This window comes from Petaurus breviceps, unplaced genomic scaffold (genome assembly GCF_028583685.1).
Source record: "Petaurus breviceps papuanus isolate PSGF00001 unplaced genomic scaffold, PetGlider_PUasm1.0 38, whole genome shotgun sequence".
Classification (NCBI taxonomy): Eukaryota; Metazoa; Chordata; class Mammalia; order Diprotodontia; family Petauridae; genus Petaurus; species Petaurus breviceps.
In genome coordinates, this window is record NW_027186304.1 from 73294563 (window position 1) to 73307257 (window position 12695).

A 12695-nucleotide genomic window follows, 5' to 3' on the forward strand; every position below is an offset into this window, starting at 1 on the left:
CTAGCCCTGTCCTAGAACAATGGTATGCTTTAGAATGTTACACTGGAATCAATGGAAGCACCTTCTTCTTCTTTCCCTCCTTTTCTCCTTCCTTCCTTCTTTATTTCCTGGAACTCTTCCTCTCTTCATCTGTGTCAATTCTGTAGGATGCCAGAACCTCTAAGTGGAAAAATCCAGTCCTTCATCCAGATGGCTTTTGTACTTTCTCAAGATTCCAAATATTTCCAAATATATACCCCTGCAACAGGGTCTTAGACACTTCTTACCAATTATAATTCCTTGCATTTACATTTCCTAGGTTGTTTTTACAACAGTAACATTTATCTGATCAATATAAACAGCAATTTTTTTTAGTTCCCTTTGTGGTCCATGTAAGTCCTTACTAACATTGCTAGGGTTCATTAGTCAGTCAAATCCTTAATCACAAAAAAACTTTCTTAAATTATGCAGCTGGAGTCAGTACCTATATATTAGATAATTCCAACTTGATTAAATTTGCTTTTATGTATCTCAGTTGGCAGTCATTCCCATAGATAAAATAAAGACCTTTGAATTAGCTTCCTATTTGATCAAGACCTGCTTTATTTCCTCCTCCACCCTTCCCAATCCCCCTTTTGATCAAGATTTAGTCTTCCTAATTAGGAATGGTTCAAACCACAGCCAAAACTTAAATCAAGCCAGCAACCCCAATATTTAAAATAGTTCCTAATATCTACATGGGAGAGAGACCTTCCTTTATTACCATTCACTCCTGTGGACCAAAGCAGAGTAATTACCACTGCAGAGTAATTTAATACTGTTTTATTAACATGGTCTTTCATCTTGGTAAGTAGTTCTGGGATCCATGAGGATGTCCATTTTCTATGAAATACTATCCCATTTAAGGAGATTAAATCATAATCTATAGCCATATTATAAAAACATAAAAGAATAAAGATGAACTGAAATCTGGACACAGAATGAAATGGAAGAATCAATTAAGTTGCATCCTTTTAAAAAATGTAAGCATATTATTGCTTGTGATAATTAAACATGTTTCCCCCATTACTCACCTACTACTGCTATTTTTTACTTCGGATGCTTGGCTCTTGGACTAGGGAAGTGGAATTAAATCTTGAGAAATAATTCAAGATATATGATGATTTCAATAATCCAAATAAAAAATGTTATAAATGAAGGTAGTCGTAGTGGATAGCGCTTCCAGCAGGCAATATGGGATGCAAAATCACAGTTTATTTTCACTATTCAATGAATATTCCACGAGAGAAATTATTTAAGCTTAAAAAAATAAATTTAGATGAAATATAAAGTGGGAACATGATACAGTGAATCAGCCTCCCTCAGGATATGAAAGACCTTGCTTCAAGCCCCACCCTTGATACACAGTGGTTCTATGATCATGAGCAAACTCTTGGTACTGAGGCTGTTCTCTAAAACTACACATTTCAGAGGAGATGGAAGCCTGAATTGGTTGAGGGAGCTTTCTCACTTGGATGTTCCCATCAATCACAGGTCCTGTCCTTCTTACTTTATATGAAATCACATATTTTTTACACAAGGGTGATAGAAGGTTAGGTAGTACAATGGAAAGAGTACAAAGGCTAGAGTCAGGAACACCTTACTTCAAATCTGGCCTCAGGCATTAGTGATGTGACCTTGGGCAAGTCACTTAACCTCTATTTGCTTCAGTTTCCTCAGCTGTAAAATGGGGATAATTGCTGTAAGGATCAAATGATGTAATATATTTAAAAGTGCTTAGCACAGTGTCTGGCACATAGTAGGCTCTACATACATGCTTTCTCCTTTCTCCTTTCCCTGATAGTCATAAGAAAATACAATACTTTTCCAACACCCTATTGTAGCAGCAACTATTATTTCCATTTTAAAGACTAAAGGAGTAAAGCAGAAAATTGAAGCAATTTGCCTAAAATCTCATTGGTGAAAACAAAATGATAGAGAATTTGTGGACCATGATTTTTAAAATCATGGGAATGTTTAGCTGCTGATCAGAGATGGAAGGGCACCCATGAGAATGGGTTAAAAATACTTTTGTTGTTCAGTTGTGTGAGACGCCTCATGACTCCATTTTGTTTTCTTGGCCAAGATTCTGAAGTGGTTTGCCATTTCCTTCTCCAGTTCATTTTACAGATGAGGAAACTAAGGCAAACAGGGTTAAGTGACTTGCCTAGGGTCACACGGTAAGTGTTTGAGGTCAAATTTGAACTCAGGAAAAGGAGTCTTCTTGACTTCAGGTCAGTCACTCTATCCTTTGTGCCACCTTGCTGTCCTAAAAAATACTGGTATGGCTCTAATTTTGATGAATTTGATCATAAGGCTTTAAGTTGAAAATGGAAAGGAGTGCAACAAATTGCTTACAGTAGTGATGACAAATCTGGTATCATAGATGGTGTCAAATGAGATGAACAGTAATGAAGAAGACCAGTAAACTGCCAAGAAGAAAGTAAGCAATAAAGCCATTATCTTCGGATGTCTACACGAATACAACTAATGAAGTTCATTACTACACCCAAGTAAACTATATTGAAAAGTAAATAAGATAACTTGTGAATGTGATTACCAAGCTATTTTCAATGATCTTTGGGGGGAAATACATTGATTATGAAGAAAGTACTACAAGATTTGAGAAGGGCAAACATTATCAGTTTTGTTTTATTTTTAAAGGAGTTGCTTTCAAGCTATATGTTGGGAAGACTACACACAAAATCCTGGAATTTTTATTAAAGGTATGGTTTGAGGATATTTACAAAGGGAAGGGGTGATTCATGGAGAGCAGTTCATGCCAGGCTAACCTAATTTCCTTTCATTTTTTTTGATAGGCTTATTGGATTTGTAAATCATAGGGATGAAGTGAATATTTGTATTTAGATTTCTGCAAAACACTTGGCAAAAGCTCCCATGTTATTATTATTATTATTTTTTTTGCTTTTTGGAGAGCAATTGGGGTTAAGTAACTTGCCCAAGGTTACATGGCTAGTGTGTGTGTGTGTGTGTGTGTGTTAAGTGTTTGAGGCCAGAATTGAACTCGGGTTCTCCTGACTCCAGGGCCGGTGCTTTACTCATTGTGCCACCTAGCCTCCCCACTCCCATGTTATCTTAGTAAAAAGGATGAAACAATATGGGTATGGTGATAGTAGATTTGAATGGATTTGAAGCTGGTTAACTGTATGGACTCAGAGAGTGGTCATTGTGGTTTATGTCAGGTTGGAAGGAGCTTTCTAGCAAAAACATCTTCCTTTTGACTTGTTTTATTCATCATTTATTATTTATTAACAACTTGGAGAAAGTCAGATAAAAATGGCAGGTATGAAGATAATAAACACATGGTAGAGATAGCTGACACACTCGTTGTAAGACAGAATCTAAGAAAATCATGAAAGGCCAAAGCAGTGACATAAATGAAGCATCCTACATCTTTTATGCTCAAGTACAGGAATAGGGAGAGACATGGCTAGACATCTCTATTTGTAAATGGAATAGGGCATTTAGTGAACTTCAAGCTTAATATATATGAGGCAACAATGTAAAATGGTGGTCAAAATTGCTAATGGGATTGTTGGCTTCGTTAAGAGATGTGTATGGTCCGGAAACACAGAATCACAGAATTTCTGCGTTGAAACTGAAATAGGTGGGCCAGGGAGGGAGGGGAGAGTCCAGCCAAGAAGACAAAGAAAAGGCAGGGACTCACATTAGTGCTTCCAAATAACTTTATATTACACATCAAAATTAATTCTGGAGCATCAAGACCCACAAAAGGGAAGGATGAAATAATGTTTCTAACCCAAGACAACCCAGAAGATCAACAGCAAAGGTCTGTTGTACTAAAATAAGAATGGAGCAGAGTCTGACACAGGTTGCTCCAGTATAGACTTTTCCTCACCAAACCCACAGCAGGCCTTGGGGGCAACTGAATTAGTCATGGAAGCAGTGGCTTCCAGAGTTCTCAGCCCACAGACAGTAAGAAGGTCAGACAACTTGTCAGAAGGAGATTACAGGAATCCCTTTGCTGACCCTATCTGCAAAACTCTGTTGCATTGTCTATATGTGGATTTGAATCACAACTCTGGGGTGCAGTCCCAGGGTAAGGAGGAACACTAGCACAGCAGAGCTTGTGACTGCAGGAAAGCAGGGACCCTGGTAATAGTTCCAGAGTAGAAAAGAGTGCTTGTGGTCACTCACAGACTAGAGCACAGGTTTGGAGAGCAGTAACCACACCTTCTCTTAGATCATGCCACTTTGAAAGAACTGAAAACTTATAGACCCCCCAGAACTAGCTCTGAGAGCAGCAGGAAGAAAGGCCTCTACCCCAGGAGCAGAGCGGTACTTTGACATAGAGGTAAAAGTCAAGAAATAGACTAGAAAAAATGAACAAACAACAAAAAGAACCTGAACATAGAAAGTTACCATGGTGACAGGGAAGATCAAAATACAACACAGAAGAAGTCAACAGAGTTGAAACTGCTACATACAAAGCCTCAAAGAAAAATGGAGATTGGTCTCAGGAAAAAAAAAATTCCTGGAAGAGCTTAAAAAGAATTTCAATAATCAAATAAGAGAGGCAGAGAAAAAATTGGGAAAAGAAATGAGAGTGATGTGAGAAAATCATGAAAAAAGTAAATAGCTTGGTAAAGGAGGAAGAAAAAATATGGAACAAAATAAGTTAAAAACATAATAGGACAAATGGTAAAAGAGGCACAAAAATCCTCCAAAGAGAAGAATTCCTTAACAAGAAGAATTGGCCAAAAGAAAGAGGAGGTACAAAAGCTCACTGAAGAAAATAATTCTTTAAATATTAAATTTGGGCAACTGGAAGCAAGTGGACTCCATGAGACAGCAAGAAGCAATAAAACAAAATTTAAAGAAGAAAAAAATAGCAGAAAATGTGAAATATCTAATTGGAAAAATGATTGGCCTGGAAAATAGATTGAGGAAGTATTTAAGATAAATTTAAGAAGTATTGAATTATCTGAAATGCATGTTCAAAAAAAGAGCTTAGGTGACATCCTTTAAGAAATTATCAAGGAAAATTACCCTGATATTCTAGAACCAGAGGATAAAATAGAAATGGAAAGAATCCACAGATTACTTCCTGAAAGAGACCTGAAATTAAATCTCTAAATTCCAGAGCATCCAGGTCAGGGAGAAAATATTGCAAGCAGCCAGAAAGAAACAATTCAAATATCATGGAACCACAGTCAGGATAACACAAGATGTAGCAACTTTTGTATGAAAGGATCACAGGGATTAGAATATGATATTCTGGAGGACAAAGGAGATAGGATTACAACCAAAAATCTCCTGTCCAGCAAACCTGAGTATAATACTTCAAGGGAAAAAAAAATGGAAATTCTATGAAATAGAAGACTTTCAAACATTTCTGAGGAAAAGATTAGAGCAGAATAGAAAATTTGACTTTCAATTGACCTTCAAACATAAAAAGGTAAACAGGAAAAAGAAAACAAAGGGATTCAAGGAATTCAATTCAACTGTTTGCCTTTTTATATGGGAAGATAATGCTTATTATAACCCCTAAGAACTTTCTCATTATTAGGGCAGTTAGAAGGAGTATTGGTTGGTTGTCCTTCATTCTCAAAAAGAACCAAAATGACGTCAGCATGCAAGAGCCAAGTTACAGTGTTTCTGACCGTGGCTGATCACACCAAATGAGCTCAAAACATTCTACAACAGGTTGGGCGCAAATAGTTTATGTGAACATTTTGGATGGACTCTCTAAATTTGTGCATCTTGCATTTCTTTTGAGTTATTTTAATTCTGCTTTGCTCACAGAGCACAAGCATCTTCTCTCTCTCTCTCTCTCTCTCTCTCTCTCTCTCTCTCTCTCTCTCTTTCTCTTTTAAATCAATTGGGGTTAAGTAACTTGCTCAAGGTTACACGGCCAGGTGTTTCTGGGTGGGTGCTAAGTGTCTGAGCCCAGATTCAATGACCAAGTCACAAGCACCTTCTCTGATGAGGGCATGCCATGCTGGGTGGTCCTGTGCCAGTGTCTTCCATATCATACAATCAATTCCAAAGTTCTTGAGAGAGACCTTGAGAATGTCCTTGTATCTCTTCATCCGACCACCATGTGAATTCTTGCTCTGAGTGAGTTTTCCATATAATAGTCTTTTTAGCAAGTGTGCATTTGGTATTTGAACAATGTGACCACCCCATTGGAGTTATGCTCTCTAAAACAGAGTTTGAATAATTGGCAGTTTAGTTCATGTAAGGACCTCAGTGTCTGCTGTCTTATCCTGTCAGGTGATGTTCAGAATCTTCTCAAGACAATTCAAATGGAAATGATTCAGTTTCCTGGCATGGTGCTGGTACGCTGTCCAGGTTTCATAGGCATACAGTTTTTTTGGGGGGAGGGCAATTGGGGTTAAATGACTTGCCTGAAGTCACACAACTAGTAAGTGTGTGAAGTATCTGAGGCTGTATTGGAACTCAGGCTCTCCTGGCTCCAGGGCCAGTGCTCTATTCACTGGGCCACCTAGCCACCCCTCAGGCATATGATTTTGAGGTTAGCACAACGGCTCTGTAGACTTTTAGTTTGGTAGTTAGTCTAATACCTCTTCTCTCTCACACTTTCCTTTGGAGCTTCCCAAATATTGAGCTAGCTCTGGCAAAGCATACATCCATCTCATTATCAATGTATACATCCCTGGAAAGTACACTACCAAGGTAAGTGAACTTATCCACAGCATTCAAAGCTTTTCCATTTGCTGTAACTCATGTTCCACATATGGATGTTGTGATGGTGGCTGATGGAGCACCTATATTTTCTTGGTGTTAATTGTTAGGACAAAATTAACACAAGCAGCAGAGAATTGATCCATACTTCATTGCATCTCATCTTCAGAGGCTGCATTGAGTGCACAATCATCTGCAAACAGAAAATCACACACAAATACTCCTTCCACTTTGGAGGATAGACAGAAGACATGGATGTGAGTTGATTTTGATGGGATGCTATCTTAAAAAAAATTAAGGGGCAAGAAAAAGGAATACACTGGGAGAAGGGGAAAGCTAGAAGTAGACTGGAATAAAAAAAGAGGGGTAAAAGACCTTTTACAGTGGAGGAGAAGATGCAATTGGCTCAAAAAGGGAAAACACACAGTCAATTGAGTGTAAAATTCCATCTTATCCTATAGGAAAGTAGGAGGGGAATGGGATAAGAGAAGGTGGGTGGGAGGAACTGATAGAAGAGAGGGTAGATTGGTGAAGGCAGTAGTCAGAAGCAAAACATTTGAGGATGGATAGGGTGAAAGGAGACAGAGAGAGCAGTATAAACAGGGGGAAAAGGGAAATACACAGTTACTAATAATAAATGTGAATTTTTTTTATAACTTTCTAGGTTGCCATATAACAATGTTGATTCTAATTGAAATAGCTGTCTAAGGCCCCTCACCCCAAAAGTTTTTTCAGATGAGTTGATTTTTCATCAGGACTTACTTGTAATTGTGAAATTGATTTTTTGTACCCAAATATAAGACTTTACATTTATTCATATTAAATTTTTCATAATTAGATTTCACCCAATATTATAGCCTACTGAGATTTTCCTGGAATCCTGACAGCCAATGTGTTAGTTATCCCTTAGATCTTTGTACCATCTGAAAATTTAAGAATGCTATTTATTTGTACCTTTATCCAAGTAATTAATAAAAATGCTAAATGTCATTGGGTTAATCACAGATCCTAGAATATGCCGCTGGAGACATTCTTTCAAATTGACACTGAAATATTAATGACTTCATTTGGAGTCCAGGCATTCAACCAGGCCTAAATTCACCAATTCTACTGCAACTGAGTTCATGTCTTCCCATAGGAATTTTCCACAGTAATATTAAGAGAAACTTAATTAAATGCTTTACCAAAATTGAAGTAAATTATATCTACAACCTTCTCCTAATGTACTAGTTTATCAACCCTGTTAAAAAAGGAAATAAGGTGTGTTTGTCACGACCTCTAATTGAACAAATTAGAGTTGAGCAGCTCCAGTGTCATTTAAAATCCTTCCCTAATTCAACTTATCCCCTTTGTGATGCTTCTCTTTCCCTAAGTAGAGGTAGGAAAAAATACACACACTTTTTGTTACCTTTAGCTATCTACACTAATTCTAGCTCATTCAGAGGTAGAGTTCTGACCCTTCCAACACCAATCTTATAGGATAATGCCATGCTTTTATATTCATCCTCTGTTACTTGCTGCACACCTTTCTTCTGCACATACCTCTTTAAAAAATTTAATGAATTCTCTCTTCATCCATAGCAATCTCTTTATACAGCTCCCCCTTTTCCTCCTTATTAGTATTGTTTCTCTTTCTGTATTGAGAATTTTATTCTTCAAAGTTTCCCACTTTTCACTATTCAGGTTTAAGATTCTATTTATCCTTTCTCTCAGTTCTTTGAAGTTTACTCTTGTAAACACTTAGATAAAAATCTAACTATTCCTGGTTTTCCTTTATTTCATTCTCACAAATTCTCAATTGAAGTAGTTACTCCCCACTAAAGTTACCTTGATTTCCACCCAGCAACTATTTCCTCCTTGTTGGTGAGAATCAGATCCAAAATAGAATTCTTCTTCTGGGTTACCCTATTTTTTGAAGTATGAAAAAAGGAGACAAACATTTTGCCATACTCCTAACTTGATCAGAACACATCTGAAGAGTTGTGTTTTCTTCTTGGTGCTATATATTAGGAAGGTCATTGACAAGCTAGATTCTGTCCAAAGCAGGGACCAGAATGGCAAAGATTAATCGAAAGAACTAGGAATATTTAAGACAGCAGTCTGATAGGATTTGAAAGTCTATGATGTAGAAGAAGGATTTATTTTTCAATTTGTCCTGGAGGTAGCTAGTATATAGGGAAGAGTACTGGATTTGAAGTCAGGTGAAACCTCATTTTGGATCCAAACTCTGACATTTAGCAGCTGTGTGATTATAGGAAAATCACTTTACCTCTCTGAGACTCAATTTCTTCATTTATAAAATGAAAATAATAATACTTGTATTAGCCACCTCATAAAGTTGTCATGAGGAACCAGTGAGATAATACATGTAAAGTGTTTTAGAAACAAAATAAAAGCATTTTAAAGTCCTAAATAAATTTCTGTTGTTATTGCCAGAGGGAAGAAGTGTGAATGATGGATAAAGTTTCAGAGAAGCAAATTTTGTCTTGATGTGAGGAATTTACTAACCATTAGGTCTCTTAATAGGTAGAATGGGTTCCTTTGGGAGATAAAGGGGGGAGGTAGAGACAAAATAGCAGAGTAGAGGGAACATAAAATCCAAATTCTTCTAATATTTCTCTCTAAATAACTTTAAAATAACATGTCAAATCAAAATCTGGAGCATCATGGCCAACAAAAAGTCAGGGTGAGACATTTTTCCAGCCCAAGATAACTTAGGAGATTGGAAGAAAAGGTCAGAGATACTGGGGTGAGGGCTAAACTGGAGTATGGCAATATAACAATAGCTGTGGGTTTTAGAGTCTTTGCGGCAACAGCAGCAGCAGCAATAATTCTAGGAACTCTCACCACATAAAGAAAGTAAGAGGATTGGATAATTGGTGAGGAAGAGATTACAAAGGATCTCTGTGCTGGCACTAGGTGCAGGACTGGGCATCATCTGGCAGCTCCATAGACCATTGCTTAGTTCTGGGTTGCAGTTCCAGGATAGAGAGGATAACTTGAAGTTGCAAGAAAGGAGAAGCCCTGGTCGAGGTTCAAAAATGGAGAGAGAGCAGGAGCCCCAGTTCCAGATCATAGATCCAGGGTGAAGAGGAACATTAGAACTTGAAGTTGCAAAGGAAAAGGGCCCCTGGCTGGGTAAGGACCAGATTGTAGACTTAGATCACATTACCTTGGAAATACTAAAACTTACAGACCCCCTAGTACTAGTTGTGAAAATTACAGGGCAAAAAACCCTGAATCTTGAGACATTTTCTCACCCTGCCCTACCCCTGCTCAGGTAAACTGAGTCAGATTTTAACCTAAAGTTCAAAGTCAAGAAATAGGATAGAAAAGTGAGCAAACAACTAAAAATGAATTGGACCATTAAAATCTGCTATGGTGATAGAGAAGCTCAAGACAAACTCAGAAGAAGACAATCTTGTGAAAACATCTTATAAGAAAAGACTTAAAAGAAATGTGTAGATTGGCTACAAGTCCAATAAGAATACCTACAAGAGCTAAATAAAGAGATAAAAAGAAGAAAAATGATATTAAGCCTGAAATAAGAGTGGCACAGGAAAACTTTGGACAAGAAATGGGAACTAATGAATTTCCTGTTCACAGAAGGTGAATTCTTGGGGAAATTGCCAAAATATGAATTGAACTGCATGGTCTCCAAAGTTTTGTCCAACTTTTAGTTTATTTATGGTTCAATGTGACTATATCTTAGCAGGAAAGAAGCAATAGTCAAAGGTATTTTAGTCATTTTGGAATCAGTTGTCCGTCTGCAGACATCACCATCAAATTAACAGGACAAAGATGAAAAATTGCCTCTCCATTTGATTTTAACAGCTCCAATTGAACCTGTTTAAACAAGTTTGTAACTCTAAAAAAAGTGGAAAATGGATACAAGCAAGCACAATGACTCTTACTTATCATTTATCAAAGAAGAAATGGGAGGAGAAAACCTTTCACCAATAAATACTTAATCTCCATTCTAAGTCATATAGTTGGACATCTACAGCCAAGAGTAATGTCAGAATAGAAGCTTGTTTGGAAAGCACCATGGAAGAAAAGGATCGAAAATTATAAGCTGTCTCACTTTATGAGGCAGCAAAATCAGTGAAGGAGAAAGTAAATGTGTGGAGACCTTGGCAAGAGATCCAACAAAGACAGATTATTATGAATACTTAATTTAAAAAAATTATGAACTGAAGAAACACTAAATAAATAGGATTTTTCTACAGTAATTTATTCTCTTTAGCAACAAGACAAGGGACCCTCATATTTAAAATTCTACCACCCTTAAATTCTGATGTCCAATTGTAATGAAGAAGGGAGTAATGTCATTTGACAAGATGAAGGAATGAAAAACATTCAAGACTGAAAAGGTGAGATACATAGTGCCTAGCCCACAATGAGACTTAAAAAATGCTTACTTACTGATAGATGCAGTATTAAAGGAACAGAAGGATCAATTCTCAAGGTATCTCAAAGAGGAGAATATTAAAAAAGAATGGAAAAAATCATAGTGTTTTACTGGGGGGAAAGGTAGCCAGAAATTAATAAACACTGATCTATGTGTTTGCTTTCTTTGAGAATTGTCTGTCAATGAACTGATGGAACCTGATAAAAACAGGAAAAAGGGACAGATGTAATTTTGCAATCAATCAATCATCAAATATTTATTAAATGCTTTCTCTATGATAGACACTGTGCTAGGCACTGAGCATACAAAGACAAACGAAACAGTTCTTGCCTTCAAGAATTTATATTCTTCTTGGTGACACAACATACACACATACCTACATACATATATGTGTATACACACATATGGATTAAAAAAAATGGATACAAAGTTATTTTAGGGGCAGTCCCTAGCAAATGGAGGATTGGGAGGGTCAGAGAACATATCCCAAGGATGAAGTCCAGTGCAAAGTTATGGAGACAAGAAATGGAGTGTCACATGTAAAAGGGCCAGTTTGGCTGGACCATAGAGTCCATGAGTCAGAGTAACATATAAAAATTAAGGAAATGTAGATTGGAAGAAGTTGTGGAGGGCTTTAAATGGCCAGAAGGAGAATTTACATTTAATCCTAGTTGTAATCAGAAGTTATTAGGGTTTATTGAAAAGGTGAGTGACATGGTCAGATCTGCACTTAAGGAAAGTCTCTTTGGAAGCTGTGTAGAGGATGGAAGGGATGGGGAAATATTTTGTGCAAGAAGGCCAACTAGTAGTCTATGAAAATATTCCAGATGAGAGGTGTTGAGAGAATGAATTAGGGTGGTGGCTATTTAGGTGAAGAAGAGGGGACAGGTGTGAAAGATGTGGAAGAAAGAACAAGATCTGGCAGCTGATTGGCTCAGTAAGAGTGGAGGTTTTAGGAGAACACTGAGGCTGTAAACCTGATTAACAGAAAGAATGGTGGTAAACTTGACAACTAGGGAAGTTCAGGAGTGGAAGCTGAGAGAAAAGATAATGAATTCTGTTTCAAACATATTAAGCTTGAGATAACTGTAGGATATCTAATTCAAAATAGGTAGTTGGTAATGAGGACCTTGAGCTTAGGAGAGAGACTAGCATTGGATATATTTATCTTCATGGATCAATTAATTAATTACAATAGAGATGGTAATTAAATCTCTGGGAATTGATGAGGTAATCTTGGTAGATGGTATAAAGAGAAAAAATAAAGCCCTGGACAAGAGCCTCATAGCACTCCCACTTTTAGGAGGAATATTTTGCAGATAATTTTCTGTAATGGGTCACAATTTATGATTATATAATTAACTGATAAGTGTAGAGAAGACAAATTGCTTTCTGTTTATTGTTTATTGAATTTAAGAAAGCATTTGCCATTTCAGAACAAAATACAACTTTGAAGGCTCTCTTTAGGCAGGATGTCTCATTATCTATCTATCTTTCTATCTGTCTATCTGTCTGTCTGTCTATAATATGATTCCATGCAAGATATGATTATATTATATATGTATTTTTCAACAGC